Source organism: Scyliorhinus torazame, chromosome 19, assembly GCF_047496885.1.
Source record: "Scyliorhinus torazame isolate Kashiwa2021f chromosome 19, sScyTor2.1, whole genome shotgun sequence".
Classification (NCBI taxonomy): domain Eukaryota; kingdom Metazoa; phylum Chordata; class Chondrichthyes; order Carcharhiniformes; family Scyliorhinidae; genus Scyliorhinus; species Scyliorhinus torazame.
The window spans coordinates 82,535,876-82,561,042 of record NC_092725.1 but is presented as its reverse complement, the minus strand read 5'-3'; the positions used below and the strand labels follow the sequence as shown (position 1 = coordinate 82,561,042).

Genomic DNA, 25,167 nt, shown 5'->3' with positions numbered 1-25,167 from the left:
TTAGAGCAATTATATTTTTTTCCAAATAAGGGCAATTTAGTGTGGTCAATCCACCTATCCTCCACATCTTTGGGCTGTGTGGGTGAGACCCACGCAGACATGGGGAGACGTGCTATTAGGTAATTTGGACATTCTGAATTCTCCCTCTGTGCACTCAAACAGGTGCCGGAATGTGGCGACTAGGGGCTTTTCACAGTAACTTCATTGCAGTGTTAAGGTAAGCCTACTTGTAACAATAAAGATTATTATATTATATGCAAACTTCACACAGAGAGTGACCCGGGGCCGGGATCAAACCCAGGTCCTTGACGCCGTGAAGCAGCAGTGCTAACCACTGCGCCACCGTGCCACCCTCTCAGGAGCTTGTTAAGGGGCTGTTAATTAGAGATGAGTGTATTATCCGTTCTTTACACCTCAGCAAGCAATTGAAAATTCAAGGTCGTCCTGGAGGTGTTGCGATCCCGATATGACTCTGGGACTGCGATTTTCAACGGCATCAGCTCCAGACCTCATGACCCTTTGAAAATCCTGGCCACAGTTTCCCGGTTACCTTCTGAAAGGTAGTAGCTCCATCCACCTCCTTGTACCCGAACAGGCGCCAGAATATGGCGACTAGTGGCTTTTCACAGTAACTTTGTTGCAGTGTTAAGGTAAGCCTACTTGTGACAATAAAGATTATTATACCATTTATGAATAAAATGAAAGTAAGGGGTAAATGAAAGTTGAATGTGCTCCCCACCAGACCCTCACATCCCACTGAAAAAAAACCACGACATCCATATCACCCAAACACATTGTACCATATTTACTAGCAACTTCAATAGCAACTTCCAAGCCTGTGGCCTCCACCCACTAGAAGGGCAAGGGCAGCAGATATATGGAAACACCATCATCTGCAAGCACACCTCCAAGCCTGGAAATATATTCTCGTTCTTTCACTGTTACTGGGTCAAAATCCTGCAACTTCCTTCTTCACAGCAAGGTGAGTATATCTACTACACCACCTTGACTGCAGTGCTTTACAAAGGTGACTCACCATCACCTTTCAAGGTCAATTGGGGATGCGCAATAAATGCTGGCCTAGCAATTCACCTATTTTGCAGGCCCCGAAAAGCGGCGTACTCGGGAAGTACACCGCGCCGCCTTCGACCATTGCCAGAGGCCGGCTCAGCAATTCTCCGCCCCCGACCGGCCAAAGTCCCAACGGCGTGGAACAAATGTGCTCCAGCCAGTTGGGATACTCAGTCCGCGGCTACCCTGGTCGGCGGGCAGATCGGAGGCTGCGGGAGCCTTATAGGCGCCGGGGAATGTTCGTGCGGAGTTTGAGGGTCAGGGGCGCGGCCAATTGGGGGGGGTCTCTCTCTTGGGTCTGGCTCCGCGGTCTGAGTCTGCCATTAAGCAAGGCGCGTCCGCTGGAGGCCGCAGTCGTGCGCATGCACGGCCTCTGACCCGAAAGTGCGGGGGCCCGTACCTGCAGCAAAAGCTGCGCGATTTACTCCCTGATAGCCCCCGCTAGCCCCCTGCAGGGCTGGGAATTAGTAGTCCTTTCATGCCAGTTTTTCTGGCGTGAAACTCCACCATTTTGACGCCGTCGTGGGGACATAGTCCCAATAATGGATAATCTAGCCCCCTGTGTCCAGCCCATTAATAGGAAGCAAATGGGTTCAACTGACCCATTTGCATCCTCACATCAATGCTGCCACCAGGGGGGACCGGGGCATTCCAATGTTTTTTTTGCTCAACGTGCGATTCTCCGCTGCATCGGGATCTCCGCTACCGGCGGCAGACGGCAGAGAATCCCCCCATAATGTACAAGAATTGGACAACTATAAGTCGATTCTTTAAGGGGCTTTCTCTTTTTTGTAGAGTGGTGTAAATTTGTTGTCTGTGGGTTAGAGTTGGACTGGGTACAATACCTCCCACACTGTGGAACAATGACCCGAGTCTAGAGGGCACCCTCTTGCGAGACATAGATGTGTGCAGAGGCAAGCAATCGGACAGCTCCAAGCTTGGACCTTATATGGTACATGAGCAAAAATTGTTAATAAACACTTTTTTAAAAAAAAGGTATTTAATTCAAAACATGTTCAACATAGTAACATAATATTAACATCCAACAGAGTATACAGTTTGTACCTTTTTTTCCAATTTACTCCTCGCCCCCCCCCACCCCCCCACGGCAAATAGCTCCTCAAATAAAGTCATGAACAGCTTCCACGTACCTCAAAGTCCTCCTCTGAACTCCTTAGGGCAAATTTGATTTTCTCTCATCTGAGAAATTCGTACAAGTCTCCCAACCATGCCACGACCCACAGCGGCATAGCCGACCTCCAATTCAATAATTTTTATTAGTATCACAAGTAGGCTTATATTAACACTGCAATGAAGTTACTGTGAAAATCCCCTCGTTGACACATGGGTACAGTTTCAGGTACACTGAGGGAGAATTCAGAATGTCCAATTCACCTAACAAGCATGTCTTTCGGGGCTTGTGGAAGGAAACTGGAGCATCCGGAGCAAACCCACACAGACACGGGGAGAACATGCAGAGTCCGCATAGACAGGGACCCGAGCCGGGAATGCAAACCGAGTCCTTGGCGCTGTGAAGCAACAGTGCTCACCACTGTGCTACCATCACCGGGCAATCAGAGAGACAAAGCAACTGCATCGGCCCCCTTTCCCTCCAGCAGCTCCGGCACCTCCAACATGCCAAAGATCACAACCATACGGTCCGATACATCTCAAACCGTACAATTCTCGATAGTTTCCTAAACAGCGCCTCCCAACAGTTCCTCACATCCCCAAAATATATTGACATGGTTTGTCGGCCCCCTCCCACACCTCTCCGGGAAAAAAACACATCTGGGCAAGAGTCATGTGGACCCATGCACCACCTTAAACTGTATAAGACTCATTCTTGCACTGGAGGAGGTTGAGTTTACTCTGCGCATCTGCACTAAAGCCTCCATCCTATCTCCCTCCTCAACTCATCCTCGAACTTCTGCTTCATCCTGTTGACGAAGGTCATGCCCTGTTCTCCCAGCCACCTATATATATCCCCTATCATCCGGGAGCAACATGTTTTACAAAAGCATATATTCAGATATCTGAGGGAATGAAGGCAGCTCCTTGTGTGCAAAGTCCCGCAACTGACAGTATCTGAACTCACTCCCCTGTGGTAGCTCAAACTTCCTCCTAAAGTTAGAACATAGAACATAGAACAATACAGTGCAGTACAGGCCCTTCGGCCCACGATGTTGCACCGAAACAAAAGCCATCTAACCTACACTATACCATTATCATCCATATGTTTATCCAATAAACTTTTAAATGCCCTCAATGTTGGCGAGTTCACTACTGTAGCAGGTAGGGCATTCCACGGCCTCACTACTCTTTGCGTAAAGAACCTACCTCTGACCTTTGTCCTATATCTATTACCCCTCAGTTTAAAGCTATGTCCCCTCGTGCCAGCCATTTCCATCCGCGGTAGAAGGCTCTCACTGTCCACCCTATCCAACCCCCTGATCATTTTGTATGCCTCTATTAAGTCTCCTCTTAACCTTCTTCTCTCCAACGAAAACAACCTCAAGTCCATCAGCCTTTCCTCATAAGATTTTCCCTCCATACCAGGCAACATCCTGGTAAATCTCCTCTGCACCCGCTCCAAAGCCTCCACGTCCTTCCTATAATGCGGTGACCAGAACTGTACGCAATACTCCAAATGCGGCCGTACCAGAGTTCTGTACAGCTGCAACATGACCTCCTGACTCCGGAACTCAATCCCTCTACCAATAAAGGCCAACACTCCATAGGCCTTCTTCACCACCCTATCAACCTGGGTGGCATCTTTCAGGGATCTATGTACATGGACACCTAGATCCCTCTGCTCATCCACACTTTCAAGAACTTTTCCATTAGCCAAATATTCCACATTCCTGTTATTCCTTCCAAAGTGAATCACCTCACACTTCTCTACATTAAACTCCATTTGCCACCTCTCAGCCCAGCTCTGCAGCTTATCTGTATCCCTCTGTAACCTGCTACATCCTTCCACACTATCGACAACACCACCGACTTTAGTATCGTCTGCAAATTTACTCACCCACCCTTCTGCGCCTTCCTCTAGGTCATTGATAAAAATGACAAACAGCAACGGCCCCAGAACAGATCCTTGTGGTACTCCACTTGTGACTGAACTCCATTCTGAACATTTCCCATCAACCACCACCCTCTGTCTTCTTTCAGCTAGCCAATTTCTGATCCACATCTCTAAATCACCCTCAATCCCCAGCCTCCGTATTTTCTGCAATAGCCTACCGTGGGGAACCTTACCAAACGCTTTGCTGAAATCCATATACACCACATCAACTGCTCTACCCTCGTCTACCTGTTCAGTCACCTTCTCAAAGTTAACCACAAAAAAGTCAGTCCCGGAATATACCTTATACACATGCGAGAAGAAGGAGTACTCCCTCTTTCCCGGGTGCCCAAACCTCCACGGATATTCACCAATACCACCAGAGACCCTACCAGCACCTCACTCACTATCACAAACCTCCACCCCTGAGTCCTGCACCTGCCAAGCTCCCGTAAACCCCGTTTCCTTATTCAGCAGAATGGCGACCACCCTCGACTTTGAGTTAAACCTCGAGTGGAACACTTGCCCCATCCACCCCTTCCTCCACCTCACCTACTCTTTCACCCCGAGATGCGTCTCCTTGGGGAAAATCACCTCCACTCTCAAACCTTTTAAGTGTGCTAACACCCAGGCCCAATTAGCCCACAGACATTCCATGTAACAATTCTCACCAGAGGCTTCTGCCTCTCCTCTCCGCCTGGTGTCTGTTATCATTACCCTGGGCTCCGCCTTCCCAATACTACTCTAAATCGGGCCCACTCAAGATAGCCCCCCGCCCTATCAACGGCCAAACTTATCCTACATAACTGCTGCATTGCCTCCCCGCCCCCACCCCATTAATAAACACTTACTGTTAAACTATACATTACTCGGAACTTCTTTCTGAGACTTACTGAACTACACATATCTTACAACATGATAGCAGCGGTGGCATCTATCGGAAAAACCCAGCGCCTCAAAGAAACAGGAGAAAAAAAATTGGTAACCAGAATTAGTGAAAATAAATAGAAGCATTTTGACCTGAAGGAAAGCACCAGAAGCAAAGGAGATCACGAGAAAAAGGCTCAAAGCAGGATTGAAAGCAGAAAGCAGATATAAAACTCCATACTGCAGCAGTAAATTCCATTCAATCCCATGGAAGCCCAACTTCAATATCCGAAAGTGCACCTAGTAGGGGTGAGCTAAAAAAACTAAAGTTCTTTGCCAGAGCGAGTTTAAAAAGCTTTTAAGTCAACAACAGTCAGAATTGCCATTTTAAAAATCACCATGAATAGCTGAGTTAGTGCCTGACCATTCAGCTCATAATTGGCAGTTAAAGAACCCAGAAAAATATAAGATTTGACGGTTACGTGACCTAAAAATACTTAAATACTGCGGGGAAGAATCAAGAAAGAGTGCCAAAAATGACAAGTGTAGTAAGCCTTGTTGTGAACAAGCATAGGGCAGTTCCACCTTGTACTTCCTAACAGCATTTAACACAATTTTAAATGACCATGGATCAAAAATCTACCTTCCCAGCAGAGATTGGATTCTTCCAAAGTCGAGAACAGTCATAGAATTGTGGATGTTAGAGAAAGAGATTCCTTAGATACATAACTGTTTTAGGTCTAGACAAAAAGTCATAAACTGAACAGGTTGACACACTGCTTTATTTGCTCAGTCCAGTAGCTGATAATATAATAGTTAGACAAAGCATCAATGAATCCTGTCTGAAATTTGATGAAGTTGTAAAATAATTTGACACATATTATAATTTGAGCATTAACAAGGTCCTTGAAAGAGCAAGGTTTAACAAATGTGTCCAACAGCTGTATAGAATGGCTGAAGGCCATTACTGTATTGATCTGAAACCAGAGCTAATCAGGTCCAGAATTATTGTTGGAGTTGTCATGATATGCAAACATGCAGCTAATGAACACATGGAATAGGACACGACCAATGAGCACAGGGGTGGTATCTCACTCTAAAAGGGATGAGGTCTTTCCACAGACCAATATCTACAGAGTGAGACAGGGTGTATCCTCAGCATCACACCGCAGCACGTGACTTAGAGCAAGGCTGGTTCAGTTATACTGAGTTACTACATTTAGATTAGCAGAAAGTCAAACTCATTGAGAACTGTGCTAATTAGTTCAATAAAACACATTGAACTCACTTCAAAGTCTGGAGCATCTTTTACTCAAAACTGCATTCAAGTGGCAGCTTGTGTCATTCCAAATTACAAAACACAACATGATATCAGGAGACTGTTCAATCTAGTTAGTTCAACTCAGCAAGATCCATGACGACCAGCGAATGTATACCGGCATAATGGAAAAGATTCAGGCTCTTCACCAGCTCAGGACCTCCGGCAATCTCAACTGGCGGACATTCAAGCAGAAATTTCAGCTTTACGTCGAAATATCAGACCTCAATGGTGCATCTGATGCACGGAAGATAGGTCTTTCCTCACCACAGTGGGTGATCATGCCTTGGAAATATTCAACTCCTTTCACTTCGTCGAAGACCAGGACAAGACAAAGTTTCAGACCATCCTGGACAAGTTTGACAGCCACTGTGAGGTGGACACCAACAAAATCTTCGAGCGCTACATATTCAAGCAGCAATTGCAAGGTAAAGACAAATCCTTCACCTCATATTTAATTAACCTCAGACTGATAGCGCAATCCTGCAACTTTGGTGATATCACTGGCTCCATGATCAGAGACCAAATCGTTTTTGGAGTTCACTCTGATCCTCTGAGAGAGCAGTTACTGAAGATCAAGCATATGACCCTGCCAGTCGCGATTGAAACCTGCACAATGCATGAGCACGCTAAAAATCGCTATTCTCAGTACAAAGCGGCAGGAAATGATAGACTAGCCTCCCACGAGGCGGAGAGTGTTCAGGCCATCAGCCGGATGCAGCGCCTCAACATAGACGAAAGGGGCCAGTTTGAGCGCTCTTCCTGGGGGCCGACGCATGCGCGATACAAACGGGATAAAGAAGCGGCCGAAACCCGCACTGCGCAGGTGCAGACGTCTGAGAACCGCACTACGCATGTGCAATGACGCACAGAGCGTCAGGACGCCGACGTCATGACGTGTTCGAACTGTGGCACCGCCCATTTAAAGAAACACTGCCCTGCAAGAGGTAGACGCTGTTTAAACTGCTGGAAGCCAGGCCACTATGCAGCCCTGTGCAGATCTGCAGCACCAGTCAGGAGCCAGCGCTCCCAATTCCGACGACGGTGCATCCGGAGTGTGCAACAGCGCCTACAGGATTCTGATCCCCGCAGTGCAACGGATCCAGATGATGAATGCCTGGACAACGCCTGCCGTGTGGGCATTATTACAACAGATGAATATGCCACACCAGACACATCGCAAGTCCAATCCATCCTAGCTGTGGATTCCGAGGACGAATGGCAAGCAGTGATGAAGGTCAACCACTGCACCACCCAGTTCAAGCTGGACACTGGTGCCTCTGTCAACCTCCTCTCACAGGCAGACTTCAGACGCATTAAGAAGCCCCCCACGGTCCTTCCAGCTGCCTGCAAGCTCCTGGGTTACAATGGGAAGGCCATCACGGCACTGGGACCCTGCCATCTGCACATATCCAACCGACACACGCCAGCACGGTTACGCTTTGAAATTGTTAAGCTGGACAGGACATCCCTACTAGGTGCGCACGCCTGCAAGCAGCTGACCCTCATTCAAAGGGTTTACACCACAACATCCTCCCATGTGGATCTTCAGGCCGGCGTCAACGACATCCTCGCCCAGTATCCAGATGTGTTCAACGGGATGGGCACGCTGCCGTATCGATACAAGATTCTGCTATGACCAGTGGTCCACGCACCACGACGAGTCCCTGATCCACTGAGAGAGCGCCTGAAGGCACAGCTCAAGGATCTTCAGCAAAAAGGCATCATATCCAAGGTCACCTAACCGACTGACTAGGTCAGCTCGATGGTGTGCGTAAAGAAGCCTTCAGGAGACCTGTGCATCTGCATTGATCCCAAGGATCTCAATAAGAATATCATGCGGGAACACTACCCCATCCTGAAGCGGGAGGAACTCACGAGTGAGATGGCACACACGCGCTTCTTCACCAAATTGGATGCATCACAGGGATTTTGGCAAATCCAGCTGGAAGAGTCCAGCAGAAGGCTCTGAACCTTCAACACGCCTTTTGGCAGATACTGCTACAATCGCATGCCATTTGGCATCACCTCGGCATCGGAGATATTCCATCGCATCATGGAGCAGATCATGCAAGGCATTGAAGGGGTTCGTGTGGACGTGGACGACATCATATGGTCCACGACCCCTGAAGAACATGTATCCCGTCTCCAGAAGGTATTCCGCCGTGTACATGCCAACGGCCTAAAGTTAAACAGGTCCAAATGTTGTTTTGGCACATCGACGCTCAAGTTCCTAGGCGACCAGATCTCACAGCATGGTGTGCGCCCGGACACAGAAGAAAATCAAGGCCATCAAGGCGAAGAAGGTCCCCGAGGACAAAAAGGCAGTGCTGCACTTCTTGGGTATGGTCAATTTTCTGGGCAAGTTAATTCCAAACATGGCCAGACACCACGGCCCTACGCAACCTGGTGGAAAAGTCAACTGCTTTTGAGTGGAAGGCGGCACACCAGACAGAGTGGCTGGAGCTGAAAGCCAAGCTCACCACTGCACCAGTCCTGGCATTCTTCAACCCGGACCGGGAGACAAAGATATCCACAGATGCGAGTCAGGATGGCATCGGTGCGGTGTTGCTTCAACGAGATGCCACATTATCCTGGGCACCAGTAGCCTACGCATCAAGGGCGATGATGGCCACCGAAACCAGATATGCACAGATTGAGAAGGAGTGCTTGAGTCTTCTCACCGACATCCTCAAATTTCATGATTATGTCTACGGCCTGCCGACGTTCACTGTCGAGACGCATCATAGGTGTCTGGTCCACATCATCCACAAGGACCTGAATGACATGACGCCTCGGTTGCAGAGAATCCTGCTTAAACTTAGGAGGTATGACTTCAACTTGGTGTACACACCTGGCAAGGGGCTCAACATCGCTGATACATTGGCCCGCTCTGTCACCTTGCCCAGTGAGCCGCTGGACATCACCCAGCACATCAAATCGCAGGTGCAGCTGTGTGCTAGCACTCTCCCGGCGACAGATGAGAAGGTAGTTCTCATCCGTGATGAGACACACCCCTCTTGCAGCGCGTCATCCACAACCTCACCAACGGCTGGCAGAAAGGGCAGTGCCCACAATATTACAATGTGAAGGATGACCTGACGGCGATTGATGGTATCCTCCTCAAGCTGGACAGGATTGTCATTCCTCTCAATCTCCAGAGCTTGGTGCTGCGCCAGATTCATGAGGGACACCTGGGCGTCGAGAAGTGCAGATGCAGAGCCCGGCAAGCTGTCTACTGGCCCGGCATCAGCCAGGACATCACGAACATGGTCCTGAACTATGCTACCTGTCAGCGGTTCCAGCCAGCGCAGAGCAAGGAGACGCTCCAACAGCATGACATAGTGACCTCTCCGTTGTCCAAGGTTGGCATTGACCTCTTTCATGCGAATGGTTGCGACTACGTATTGATCATCGACTATTTCTCGAATTACCCTGAGGTGCTGAAGCTCCCGGACCTCACCTCTCGGACCGTCATCAAAGCCTGTACGGAGACATTCTCAAGGCATGGCATCCCAATCACCATCATGAGTGTCAATGGCCTGTGCTTTAGCAGTCGAGAATGGTCCACGTTTGCCAGGTCACACTATTTCCAGCATGTCACCTCGAGTCCGCACTATCCACAGTGCAATGGAAAAGTCGAGAAAGGGGTTCACATTGTGAAACAGCTCATCTGCAAGGCCGCAGACTCTGCTTCTGGCATACAGCTTGCAGGCTGTGAGCTCTGTCCTCCTAGCTAGCTGCAACTCGAATGAGCGGGAACTCTGATGCCCCCTGTCTTTAGAGTGCGTGTGCTCTCACTGGTGATTGGCTGCGGTGTTGTGTGTGTTGATTGGTCCCACTGTGTGTCCATCATGATATACTGGTGTATATTATGACATCCCACCTTTTATAAAAAATGTACCTGCGTGGCAATAAATAGTGTATGGTGAATGTTCCTGACTACATGTGTGTGAAATATTTACAGGAATATGTACATAAAAACTAAGCTGTTTACATGGGAAGGTGCCTGGTGCAGAAAACCAGTGTGTCACAAGAATAACGAGATGAACACTATATACAAACCACTTGAACGATTAAACGGAAGAACAGAACAAATCAGAAAGTCCATAAGTCCACAAAGTTAACAAATTAAGTCTCTGAGGTGGACGACGAATTCTGGGCGCAACTCGACGCCATCATCGGCCAGCACCGCGACATCTTCGAAGGCATGGGCACGCTCCCAGATACTTACAAGATCCTACTCAAACAGAACGCCACGCCTGTGGTGCATGCACCTCGCAGAGTCCCAGCACCCCTCAAGGACCACCTGAAGCAGCAGCTGCAGGACCTCCAAGACCAAGGAGTGATCTCCAGAGTTACAGAACCAACCGACTGGGTCAGTTCCATGGTGTGCGTAAAAAGGCCTTCCGGCGAGCTGAGAATTTGCACTGATCCCAAGGATTTGAATCGCAATATCATGAGGGAGCATTATCTAATTCCCAAGCGCGAAGAGATCACATGAGAGATTGCTCGCGCCAAGCTCTTCACCAAACTTGACGCCTCGAAAGGATTCTGGCAAATATAGCTCGACAAATCCATCAGGAAACTGTGTACATTTAACACCCCCTTTGGCAATTATTGTTACAACAGGATGCCGTTTGGGATCATATCGGCTTCAGAAGTGTTCCACAGGATCATGGAACAAATGATGGAAGGCATTGAGGTGTTCGCGTTTATGTCGACGACATAATCATTTGGTCCACCACCCCACAGGAGCATGTCAGTCGCTTCCAGCGCGTGTTCAAATGCATACGGGAGCAGGGCCTAGCCTCAACAGAGCCAAATGCTCCTTTGGTCAGACGGAACTCAAGTTCCTAGGGGACCACGTCTCCCAGTTGGGTGTGCGGCCGGATGCGGACAAGGTGGCTACTATCACAGCCGTGAAAAAGCCAGAGGACAAGAAGGCGGTCCTCCAATTTCTGGGCACGGTCAACTTCCTAGGGACGTTCGTCCCTAACCTCGCCTCTCATACCACGGCTCTCAGGAACCTGGCAGGAACACGACAGACTTCCAATGGCTTCCTGCCCACGAGCGCGAATGGAGAGAGCTCAAAACCAAACTCACCACGGCCAAGGTCTTAGCTTTTTTTGATCCAGCAAAAGAGCCAAAAATTTCGGCCGATGCCAGCCAATCTGGCATTGGGGTAGTGCTCCTGCAACACGTTGAGGTCTCATCATGGGCCCCCGTTGCATATGCGTCACGCGCCATGACCCCCACGGAACAGCGTTATGCGCAGATAGAAAAGGAGTGCCTGGGCCTTTTGACCGGTGTCGTCAAGTTTCATGATTATGTGTACGGCCTTCCCCAATTCACCGTCGACACCGACCATCGCCCGCTGGTCAATATAATACAGAAAGACTTGAACGACATGACGCCTCGCCTCCAGCGTATTCTGCACAAGCTCCGGCGAGACGACTTCCAGCAGGGCTTCCAGCCCTGATTCTATTATCAGGGGGATATATAGTATCCTTTGTGAGCAGGATAAAGAGTCCCGCATGGTATGTTGCCTGCCCGGTGCTAGGGTGCGGGACATCTCTGACCGGCTTGAAAGGATACTGGAGAGGGAGGGGGAGGATCCAGTTGTTGTGGTCCATGTTGGTACCAACAACATAGGCAAGTCTAGGTAAGAGGACCCGTTTAGAGATTATAAAGAGCTAGGATTCAAATTAAAAAAACAGGTCCTCAAGGGTCATAATCTCCGGATTACTGCCCGAGCCACGTGCAAATTGGCATAGGGAGGCAAGAATAAGGGAAGTTAACACGTGGCTGAAAGAGTGGTGTGGGAATGAGGGGTTCCTTTTCATGGGACACAGGCATCAGTTTTGGGACAGGGGGGACCTATACCGTTGGGATGGTCTCCACCTGAACCGAGCTGGGACCAGTGTTCTGGCGAAAAGAGTAAATAGGGTGGTCAATAGGACTTTAAACTAAAGATTGGGGGGGAAGGGAAAGTCAGGGAACCAAGAGGTGAAGTAATCAGTGGGAAGCGTAGCTGCTTAGGAATACAAAAAAGCACGAAAAGACAGAACTCAGGAGAGGTTACAATAGCCCCCATCCCACAAAATATGACACAGTGTATGGAAAGGCTCAGTAAACCAAGGTCCACCACACTAAGAAAACAAAAAGGGACGGTCAATAGAGAATTAAAGGTGCTACATATAAATGCGCGCAGTGTACGGAACAAGGTAGATGAACTTGTGGCCCAGATTGTGACTGGCAGGTATGATGTGGTAGGCATCACAGAGACATGGTTGCAGGGGGTTCATGACTGGCATTTAAACATCCAGGGATTCACAACCTATCGAAAAGACAGAGAGGTGGGCAGAGGGGGCGGGGTTGCCTTGTTAATTAGGAATGAAATTAAATCAATAGCACTAAACGACAGGGGGTCGGATGATGTGGAGTCTGTGTGGGTAGAGTTGAGGAACCACAAAGGCAAAAAAACCATAATGAGAGTTATGTACAGGCCTCCTAACAGTGGTCAGGACCAGGGGCACAAGATGCACCACGAAATAGAAAGTGCATGTCAGTAAGGCAAGGTCACAGTGATCATGGGGGACTTTAATATGCAGGTGGACTGGGTAAATAATACTGCCAGTGGACCCAAGGAAAGGGAATTCATTGAATGTTTACAGGAGGGCTTTTTGGAATAGCTTGTGATGGAGCCCACGAGGGAACAGGCCATTCTGGACTTAGTGTTATGTAATGAGCCAGACTTGATTAAAGATCTTAAAGTAAGGGAGCACTTAGGAGGCAGTGATCATAATATGGTCGAATACAATCTCCAATTTGAAAGAAAGAAGGTAGAATCAGATGTAAAGGTGTTACAGTTAAATAAAGGTAACTACAGGGGCATGAGGGAGGAACTGACGAAAATCGACTGGCAGCAGACCCTAGTGGGAAAGACAGTAGAACAGCAATGGCAGGAGTTTCTGGGTGTAATTGAGGACACAGTACAGAGGTTCATCCCAAAGAAAAGAAAGGTTATCAGAGGGGGGATTAGGCAGCCATGGCTGACAAAGGAAGTTAGGGAATGCATCAAAGCAAAAGAGAAAGCCTATAATGTGGCAAAGAGTAGTGGGAAGTCAGACGTTTGGGAAGGCTACAAAAACAAACAGAGGATAACAAAGAGAGAGATAAGGAAAGAGAGGATCAAATTTGAAGGTAGGCTAGCCAGTAACATTAGGAATGATAGTAAAAGTTTCTTTAAATACATGAAAAACAAACGGGAGGCAAAAGTTGACATTGGGCCGCTCCAAAATGACGCTGGTAATTTTGTGATGGGAGACATGGAAATAGCCGAGGAACTGAATAAGTACTTTGCGTCAGTCTTCACAGTAGAAGACATGAGTAATATCCCAACAATTCCGGAGAGTCAGGGGACAGAGTTGAATATGGTAGCCATCACAAAGGAGAAAGTGCTAGAGAAACTAAGAGGTCTAAAAATTGACAAATCTCCGGGCCCAGATGGGCTACATCCTAGAGTTCTAAAGGAGATAGCTGAAGAAATAGTGGAGGCATTGGTGATGATGTTTCAACAGTCACTGGAGTCAGGGAAAGTACCAGAGGATTGGAAAATCGCTGTTGTAACCCCACTGTTCAAGAAGGGAACAAGGAAAAAGATGGAAAATTATAGGCCAATTAGCCTGACCTCGGTTGTTGGCAAGATTCTAGAATCCATTGTTAAGGATGAGATTTCTAAATTCTTGGAAGTGCAGGGTCGGATTCGGACAAGTCAGCATGGATTTAGTAAGGGGAGGTTGTGCCTGACAATCTTGTTAGAGTTCTTTGAAGAGATAACAAATAGATTAGACCAAGGAGAGCCAATGGATGTTATCTATCTTGACTTCCAAAAGGCCTTTGATAAGGTGCCTCACGGGAGACTGCTGAGTAAAGTAAGGGCCCATGGTATTCGAGGCAAGGTACTAACATGGATTGACGATTGGCTGTCAGGCAGAAGGCAGAGAGTTGGGATAAAAGATTCTTTTTCGGAATGACAACCGGTGACGAGTGGTGTCCCGCAGGGTTCAGTGTTGGGACCACAGCTGTTCTCTTTATATACTAACGATCTAGATAACGGGACTGAGGGCATTCTGGCTAAGTTTGCCGATGATAAGAAGATAGGTGGAGGGGCAGGTAGTATGGAGGAGGTGGGGAGGCTTCAGAAAGATTTAGACAGTTTAGGAGAGTGGTCCAAGAAATGGCTGATGAAATTCAACGTGGGCAAGTGCGAGGTCTTGCACTTTGGAAAAAAGAATAGAGGCATGGACTATTTTCTAAACGGTGACAAAATTCATAATGCTGAAGTGCAAAGGGACTTGGGAGTCCTAGTCCAGGATTCTCTAAAGGTAAACTTGCAGGTTGAGTCTGTAATTAAGAAAGCAAATGCAATGTTGTCATTCATCTCAAGAGGCTTGGAATATAAAAGCAGGGATGTACTTCTGAAGCTTTATAAAGCATTAGTTGGCCCCATTTAGAATACTGTGAGCAATTTTGGGCCCCACACCTCAGGAAGGACATACTGGCACTGGAGTGGGTCCAGCGGAGATTCACACGGATGATCCCAGGAATGGTAGGCCTAACATACGATGAACGTCTGAGGATCCTGGGATTATATTCATTGGAGTTTAGGAGGTTGAGGGGAGATCTAATAGAAACTTACAAGATAATGAATGGCTTAGATAGGGTGGATGTAGGGAAGTTGTTTCCATTGGCAGGGGAGACTAGGACCCGGGGGGCACAGCCTTAGAATAAAAGGGAGTCACTTTAGAACAGAGATGAGGAGAAATTTCTTCAGCCAGAGAGTGGTGGGTATGTGGAATTCATTGCCACAGAGGGCGGTGGAGGCCGGGACGTTGAGGGTCTTTAAGACAGAAGTTGATAAATTCTTGATTTCTCAAGGAATTAAGGGCTATGGAGAGAGAGCGGGTAAATGGAGGTGAAATCAGCCATGATTGAATGGTGGAGTGGACTCGATGGGCCGAATGGCCTTACTTTCACTCCTATGTCTTATGGTCTTATGGTATACACCCCGGGCAAAGACCTAATCATCGCCGACGCTCTCTCCAGGGCAGTCAACACTCCGTGTGACCCAGCGGGATTTGTCTGCCAGGTTGACGCCCATGTGGCCTTCGTGGCCTCCAATCTACCTGACACGGATGAATGCCTCGTCCAAATTCGCCGCGAGACAGCGGCTGACCCTTTGCTACAGCGTGTCATGCGCCACCTAACAGACACTGGCTCAAGGGCCAATGCCCGCAGTTCTACAACATCAGAGATGATCTGGCGGTAGTCGATGGTGTTCTCCTGATACTGGACCGCATTGTCATCCCCCACAGCATGTGCCAGCTCATCTTGGAACAGCTACACGAGGGCCATCTTGGTGTGGAGAAGTGCCGCCGATGGGCCCGAGAGGCAGTGTACTGGCCCGGCATCAATGACGACATCGCCGACACAGTGCTCAACTGCCCCACTTGTCAGCGCTTCCAGCCGGCCCAACCACGTGAGACCCTACAGCCCCATGAGTTGGTCCCGTCCCCTTGGTCCAAGGTCGGCATCGACCTGTTCCATGCGCTGGGCAGGGACTATGTCCTGATTGTAGACTATTTTTTAAACTACCCGCAGGCGGTACGTTTACACAACATCACATCGTCTGCAGTCATCCGTGCCTGTAAGGACACCTTTGCTCGACACGGCATCCCACTCACTGTGATGTCGGACAATGGCCCCTGCTTCGCAAGCCAGGAATGGTCCAACTTTGCCAGGAGGTACAACTTTGTGCATGTGACATCCAGTCCCCTGTACCCCCAACCTAACGGCAACGCGGAGAAGGGCGTCCACATAGTCAAACGGCTCCTCTGCAAGGCTGCCGCTGCTGGGTCCGATTTCTACCTCGCCCTACTGTCCACTGGCCTGTCGCCAGCCCAGCTGCTCATGGGTCGCACCCTGAGGACGACGGTGCCGTCCATTCATGTCCCAGACCTCGATCACGTTCCGGTCCTTCAATGAATGCAACTGTCTCGTGCACAGCACAAGGCGGCTCATGACTCCCGTGCAGCTGATCTCCCTGCACTGGCTCCAGATGACAACGTCCGCATCCATCTTCCGGATGGTGGCTGGTCTGCAACCGCTGTGGTTCTTCGGCAGGTGGCTCCCCGCTCGTTCCTGGTTCGTCTACCGGATGGCTCCATTCTGCGCTGCAATCAACAAGCCCTTCGCCTCGTTCCGCGCTCGCTACGTGATCCTCCACCATTGCCACGCCCTCCTGTTGACCCTGACCTGGGCTATGCAGAGATCCCTGTCACTCTGCATCCTCTTCACTCTGATGCAGTCCAGCCCGCTCCTCAGCCAGCGGCTCCTGACCCACCCTTGAGGCGGTCAACCAGAATTCGTCATCCACCTCAGAGACTTAATTTGTTAACTTTGTGGACTTATGGACTTTCTGATTTGTTCTGTTCTTCCGTTTAATCGTTCAAGTGGTTTGTATATAGTGTTCATCTCGTTATTCTTGTGACACACTGGTTTTCTGCACCAGGCACCTTCCCATGTAAACAGCTTAGTTTTTATGTACATATTCCTGTAAATATTTCACACACATGTAGTCAGGAACATTCACCATACACTATTTATTGCCACGCAGGTACATTTTTTATAAAAGGTGGGATGTCATAATATACACCAGTATATCATGATGGACACACAGTGGGACCAATCAACACACACAACACCGCAGCCAATCACCAGTGAGAGCACACGCACTCTAAAGACAGGGGGCATCAGAGTTCCCGCTCATTCGAGTTGCAGCTAGCTAGGAGGACAGAGCTCACAGCCTGCAACACAGACATTCACCACGTGCTGAGTGCATCGATTGGTTAGGACAAGGCAAAGGTCTTTAGTTAAAGCTAGTATCGTATTAGCCCACAGTCTAAGTAAGTTTAAACAGTTAGTGATTCAATAAAATAGTGTTGCACTATTTCAAGTGTTGGTGACCTGTATGTGATCCAGAACACCCAACACAACAGTGGGTGGTCTGCCCCGGCTGTTGTTGTTCGACAGGCCGCGCCCCGCTCTTATGTTGTACGTATGGCTGATGGCTCCATCGTGCAAAGGAATCAACGGGCACTGCGCAAAGTTGCCTGCCCGCAACCACTTTCTCCTCTATTTCCATATGTTGAATTGCCACCTCCTGATACCTCACATCACGAGGCCACCAGTCAGGCTTCCATCCCGCCTGTCAAGGTGCCGTCGTCCCCTCCGCCACCTCTCCGGTGGTCGACCAGGATCAGACGTAAGCCTCAGAGACTGGACTTGTGAACGTTTGTTTTGTTTGCTCTGTTCTGTTGTCCTCCGTCAGTCACGTTAGACAGACTCATTCACGTGTATATACATTCACATATGCCAACAAAACATTAAAAAAAGGGGCGATGTCATGATATGCAAACATGCAGCTAATGAACACATAGAATAGGACACGACCAATGAGCAGTCAGGACACTCAGGGGTGGTATCTCACTGTAAAAGGGATGAGGTACTCACACCCCGCCTCGTTCCGCAGACCAACATCTACAGAGTGAGACAGGGTGTATCCTCAGCATCACACCCCAGCACGTGGCTTAGAGCAAGGCTGGTTCAGTTAGACTGAGTTACTACATTTAGATTAGTCGAAAGTCGAACACATTGGGAACTGTGTTAATAGTTCAATAAAACACATTGAACTCACTTCAAAGTCTGGAGCATCTTTTACTCAAAACTGCATCAAGTGGCAGCTTGTGTTATTCCAAATTACATAACACAACAGCAGTGGCACACTCTCAAACATGCTTCACGTTTAGGAAAATGTGATCCTTGAAAAACCCATTCAAATAGTCAGGAAATCGAAAATCCATTTACAACACAGACACATCTCCAGGAGCAAACGTAAACCATGGTACAGAGCAATCCCCATTGTTAGCTAGCAAAACAGTAGAGGAACAGGGACACTGCAGGTCAAGTGAAGCAATACTGTAACCGACCATTAAAGGTTGGCCGACTACGCCAGCACTGTGGAGCCAAGCACGCCCACAGGCACGATTAACGTCTGGCAGTCTCAACACAGTGTTTTCGTTGCAACTGCATAGAACACTTCAGAAAGCTATGCAAAGCTAACACAACTAGGTGCACAGATGATTCCAAGACAATTCATGAGATTGAGGTACCACATCAAAAGGAAACACAACTGCACTTCTTGGGTGAGGTCAACACTCACGTATTTTTATCAATGAACATAGACATCTCAGTTAATGGTCACCTCACTAATTTTAAGTTGGAAATGGGAGCCAATGTTATGGTCCTCTTAGACAAGGAACCACGGCTGATGACTCTAATGCCACCCAACACAGCTGTACAGAGCAGTTGCATCAAATCTCAGGTGAAAGGCGATCTGCAGGTGACGCTCAGGTACAAAGACAAAAGTCCATGTTCATTGTCCACAACCAAGAATGTGCCCTTTGAAGCCGAAAAGCCAAAGTCAAAGTCAACCATAACCTCCTGCAGAAAATTGGCGAGGTTAACCAGCAGGGGCCTGTTTCCAAATTTAAAAAGGTGTTCCATAAACTCTTTACTGGATCTAGATGACTGAGGATCACACAAAGGGAGGATGCTAAACCCGTGTGCCTGTTCACACCATGAAAAATTGCCCATCCACTCAAGAAGCAAGTGTAGCAACAGTTGGATGAGATGAGATGGCAAAATGGGTGCCGGCCATCTCCCCTGTCATTCAGCCAACTGAATGGTGTTCTTGGATGGTCCCTGTTCCAAAACCGAATGGGTTAATATATCTGCGTTGACTTGACACAGCTCAATAAAGCCTTGGTGAGAGTAGTCCGCCCAATGTCCTCGCTGGACGACAGCCTGACCAAACAAGTATTGTGGTTTCAAAGCTCGACGCCAAGAGTGATTTTTGGCAACTCCCATGAAACAAAAGGTTTGAATTGAAGACCACATCACCCACTTTTTTAGATTCTGCTTCAACTGCTTACCATTTGAAATTACCCCTGCACCAGAAAAGTTTCAACACATGATGTTGGCCATTTTTAAAAACCTAGAGAGTGTCATCTGCCATATGGATGATATTATGGCCCGCAGCTTGACAGTGGAAGAACATGACAAATGGCTCACAGAGGTTTTAGAATGAACGTAGGAAGTATGGCTGACACTGAATGAGAAATGTGAATTCTACAAGACCTCTGCTATGTTCTTAGGACACATCATCAGAAACAAAGTCACCAAAGTAGACACACAGAAAATAAAAGCAACCTGTGAGTTCCCAACCTCATTCTCAGTTCTTGTACCTTCAGAGATTCCTGGGTATAGTCAACCAGTTGGCAACATTTTTAACCAATCTGACACAAGTCACAGAGCCCATGTGGTACCTTCTCAAGAATACCAGGCATGATTCTGGGACACATCCCAAGAGGGAGCATTTGATTGCATCAAAGCCATGCTGCTCTCAAACAAGATCCTGTCCCACGATGACCCACCCTGACCACCACCACAGTTGACCTTCAACGAAGTATGATGTTAATATGATAGAGAAGCTCAAAACGTACACTCAAATCGTGAGGGGACACCTGCTAACCACCACCGACGGGAACAAGTGCAAGATGGGCAGTGTATCTACATCCACCATTACTGTCCACAAGAGTGGCCATAGCAGAGAATGAATGGTGGTACCATGATACCATGAAGACTTGGATTGAACGTCAGAAGCATGTTTCGGTCATGGACAATCTAATCAAATACAATGAAAAGCTGGTTATTCCAGCTTTCCATGAGTGAACTGCCAGGTCTGTGCATCACACAATTAGGAACAGAAGCCCATTGTCCTCAAACAATTCCTGATGAGGCCTTGGAAGCAGTTGGAAATCAAATTATTCATCTTCAATGGCAGATCCTTCTTCATTGTGACGGACTACTTCATTCGCTGGATTGAAGTGAAGCAATTGTACACGACAACCACAGAGTGTTGAAGGAGATGTTTGCAAATCATAGCATCCCAGATCAGATAGCTTTGGATAATGGTCCACAATTTTCAAATGAATACTTCACCCAATTTGCCATCACTGAAGACTTCTAGCACTGTACCATCTCCCCGCTTCTCCCAATTGAATGGGGAAGCAGAAAGAGGGATCCACACCATAAAAACACTCCTGATGAAGAACGGCATCTTCCCGATAGCACTGTTAACCTACAGGCCACCCCACTACAATGTGGCTTATCCCGATCTGAACTCCTGATGGGCAGAAAACTTCACACACAACTCCTAATCCTGCCAAAGAAACGAATACCAGGTTTGATAGTCAAAGATGACCAATATAATGGTAATGATGGGTGGAGAGAGATGAGCTGTGAGGAAAATGCAGAGATGCCTCTGTGTGATTTGAGCAATCTGAATGAGTGGGGAAATGCATGGCAGTTGCAGTATAATGTGGATACATTATCTACTTTGGTAGCAAAAATGGGAAGGCAGATTAATATCTGAATGGCTTCAGATTGAGAGAGGGGAATATGCAATCAAGCCTGGATGTCCTTGTACACCAGTCACTGAAAGTAAGCATGCAGGTGCAACAGGCGCTAAATTATATGTTTGCCTTCAGAGCGAGATGGTTCACGTGCAGGAGCAGGGATGTCTTGCTGCAATTATTCAGGCTCTTGGTGAAGCCACACCTGGAATAGTGTGTGCAGTTTTGGTCTCCTTATCCGAGGAAGGATAATCTTGCTGTAAAGGGAGTGCAGAGAAGGTTTACCAGACTGATTCCTGGGATGGCGGGACTGACTCATGAGGAGAGATTGAGTCGGTTAGGATTATTTTCGCTGGGGGATCTTATAGAAACCCATAAAATCCTAACAGGACTAGACAGGGTATATGTAGGAAAGATGTTCCCGATGGGGCGGGTTTCCCGAACCATGGGTCATAGTTTAAGGATACAAGGTAAAACATTTAGGACTGAGAAAAGGAGAAATTTCTTCAACCAGAGAGTGCTGAGCCTGGGGCATTTGCTACCACAAGAAACAGTGAAGGCCAAAACACTTTGGCCGGGATTCTCTGCTGGATGATGCCAAAATCGTGAATTGCAACCATCTGAGGCGTTGGCCCACTGCAGGGCCAGCAGGGGAGCTGCACAGCGCACTTCAACCGGCAGATGCATGCACCATGGGCGTCGACACCCTCCTTGGCACACTGCCCCTTGCAGGGCTGCCATCTCACCAGTGACACCATCAGCTAGCCCATCCCTTAGGACCACTGGCTGTCCACCAAACCCTGCCTGTCCACTGCGCCACTGCCGCCATCCATCCTGCCCCCAGACAAGTAGGCACAACCGGTGCATCGCACAAAGGACACACAGTACACCGCAGCTACGGTCCCAACAGGTGCCCACCCCTCTGGCTGAGCCCCACATGTGGGTCCTCCCTGCACGCATGCCACTACGCATGGCACTCATCGGTGGCACACTGCACCTTCCCCCCCCCACAAAACCTAGTGTCACCCTGCTGGCGGGTTATCACATGGCCCACCCAAGGGGGCCCCCAAAGTAGACCCCAAAGGAGGTGCAGGACAGCGGCTGCAGAGCGTATTGCTGGCATGGGTAGCGCCAGCCACCGGTACCCCTGCCGGTAGTAACGGATGGTGGATTTGAAACGCCATGGTGCCAGGTACTGATGGGGACAGGGATGCGGTGCGGAAGGCAAAAGTGTCAGGGGGAACGGCAGGGGTGGGGTGGGAATTCGAGGGAGGGATCCAGAGGGACATGCAGGGGCAGGGGCTGCAGTGCAATTCTGGGCCACCGGGCAACCTGTTGGACCTGGTTGGGTCCCGGAGTACCCACCATTCTAACACCTTCACCCCCTGAAGATAATGGAGTTTGGTATCCAACTAGGAATGGTTGCCATCTGCCTGGCCCCTGCAGCCCTACCGGACACACTGCACTTGCACGAGTAGGAGCTGCCCTGGGAGGACCCTACATATCAGGGGCCTGCTCCCCAAGAGCAGGAGCCGGCCAGTGAGGATGGAGAGCCAGCTATCCAACTGGCCGAGGAGGAGATGAGAAGGAGGTGTTGCATCAGGCCCCATGTATACCCGCAGCACGTGTCTATCGAGGGCCTGCCGTACCAAGCGTGTTGCCAAAGACTCCGGCTAACAAGTGAGACCATACGGCAGACCGGCCGGATCATGGCGCATCTGGAATCGCAGGGGTATGGGAGAGGACGGGCAGCACGTTAACATAGTGGTTAGCACAGTTGCTTCACAGCTCCAAAGACCCAGGTTCGATTCTCGGCTTGGGTCACTGTCTGTGTGGAGTCTGCACATTCTCCCCGTGTCTGCGTGGGTTTCCTCCGGGTGCTCCGGTTTCCTCCCACAGTCCAAAGATGTGCAAGTTAGGTGGATTGGCTATTCTAAATTGCCCTTAGTGTCCAAAAAGATTAGGTGGAGTTACTGGGTTACGGGGATAAATGGTGATAGGGTGGACGTGTGGGGCTTGGGAGGGGTGCTCTTTCCAAGGGCCGGTGCAGACTCGATGGGCTGAATGGCCTCCTTCTGCACTGTAGATTCTGTGAGGACACCCGCTCCCGGTGGCCATCAAAGTATCGGACGCCCTGAACTTTTATGCCACAAGGTCCTTTCAAGCGCCGACCTCCGGTCACAGGTATCTGTAACGGAGGCCCAATATGCTCGGGTGGCACAATACATCAACCTGAATATGGACTTAGCCCACTAGGTTGCTCAGGCAGCGGGATTCGTTGCCATTGCTGGGATGCCTCAGGGGGTGCTCCGCTCTGGCTCCAGGATGACAGGGTTATCTGCTCTGGTCGAGGCTGATGACACCTATGCGAAGGCCTCAGATCGACGCAGAGAACCACTAAAATGATGCCCATTCAGCGACCGGGGGCATCATTGACCGGTGCATCGCTGTTCTCAAGGTGCGCTTCAGGTGCCTGAACCATTCTGGAGGGGCCCTCCAGTATAGCCCTGAGAGGTCTCCCACATCTGCTGTGTCCTCCACAACATCACACAGCAGAGGGGAAGCATGCTGGAGGAGGATGATGAATGCCAGGCCTCGTCCAACGGGGACGATGCGGAATAGGGCCACGATGGGCAGGGCATGGGGCCCGGGCAGCCACAGTGGGCCGTACAATGTGTGTGCCAAGGCCGCCATGCATGGACAATCCAATCGCCTCCATACGTGCTGGCCATTCCATCTTACAGTCCCATCAAACCCCTGGGGTGGCAGGGGTGTGATCCGTGGTGTGGGGGGTGAAGCGGGGTTCGGTATCGGGGTGGTGTGCGCTGGTGTATCATGCACTGGGTAGACTCTACCATATGTCATTCCACGTATCTGGCCCCGCCCCTGCCACACTCCATACTCTGCCTCCGAGGGTGACCTCAGAAGTAACCTCCTTCTGCCCTGGGGTCCTTGGCCCGTGTCCACCCAAGCCCCATACCGCCGGCCTCCCCCCACCACACTCCTCCTCGCCCCCCGCGCCACCCAAGAAACCCTGTGCTCCCGGCCCAGCCCATCCCTCACCCTTCAGACAGAGGGCACAGGCAGTTTGGAATGTCGGTGAACAGGTATCTATTGTGCTGTATGCAAGTATTGTGCCCTAGCGCCTGTCGCTAACTTATGTGCTTGACCTGTGTCAACTTAACTGGTGTATACCTTTCTAATCTTGCATGTCCTAATGCTCCTTCTAAGTGGTTCCCAGGGGGTGCCTCAGATGTGGAAGCGGCCTGCTGCGTATCGCGCCCTGCGACCTGGGTCCGCTTTGGTGGCCATCCTATGGAGCGACCGGGCCCAGTTTTCCGGGTGTCATGCGTGGCGTGGTGCCATTCTGTTCTGCCCGTTGCCCATCAGATGTGCTAGGAACAGGTGGGGGAGATTCAGACACGCTGAGGTGTTCCAGGACCCTCTCTGCGGGTGTCGCCAGCCATCATCCCCTCCTCGATTTCGCTCAGCAACGACGCCAGATTCACGCCTTTTGAGACCACAAGTGAACACCGTCAGGAACTTGGCCCATCAGGGCGGAGGCCCCGAAGAATAGGGTGTCAGGCCCGCTAATGATATACCTACTGTACTTCTACCCCATGCGGCGTCCGTAGCATTTACGCCATTTACATGGTGACGGAGCATCCCGATTTAGCGTCAAACGGCACCTACCGCGATTTTGACGTCGGAAGCTATTCTGCGCCCAAATGTGTTTCGCGATTTTGCCATCGGCAAATGAAGAATCCCGCCATTAGTCTCTCAAATGAAGAATCCCGCCCTGTATGTTTTCAAAAAGGAGTTAAATATAGCTATTGGGGTCAAAGGGATGAAAGGATATGGGGGTAAAGTGGGAACAGGTTACTGAGTTGGGCTATCAGCCATGATCACATTGAATGGCAGAGCAAGCTTGAAGGGCTGAATGGCCTCCTCCTGCTCTGATTTTCTATGTTTCTAAGTTACTATGTAAAAACTTGGGGAGTGGGTGGGAAGGTGTAGTATAAGGGTCTGACATAGAAAGGGATAATGTGCGACTGGGTACAGTACCACCCACACTATGATATAAAGGAACACATGACTTAAGTCTAGAGGGAAGGCTTGTAAGGGAAGCAGACTTAAAGACAAACGTGGGGACATTTACTTGTTTAGACCCTGGACAGTATTTGCTTATATAGCTGTGAGTTGCTAAAAAACACTTACTGTTCAACCCATAAGTCTCAGAACCCCCTTTTTGAAACTGACTGAACCACTCAATATCTTACAACAAATTTTGGACTCAATTTTAG

The 25,167-nt window shown here is 49.2% G+C and overlaps 1 protein-coding gene across 5 annotated transcripts in view; it reads right to left on the bottom strand.

The window, feature by feature from the left end:
- The window catches only part of cacna1c (calcium channel, voltage-dependent, L type, alpha 1C subunit), a 1,623,635-nt gene that overhangs the window by 817,324 nt on the left and 781,144 nt on the right, over positions 1-25,167 (bottom strand). The gene's annotated exons all lie outside the window — the stretch shown is intronic.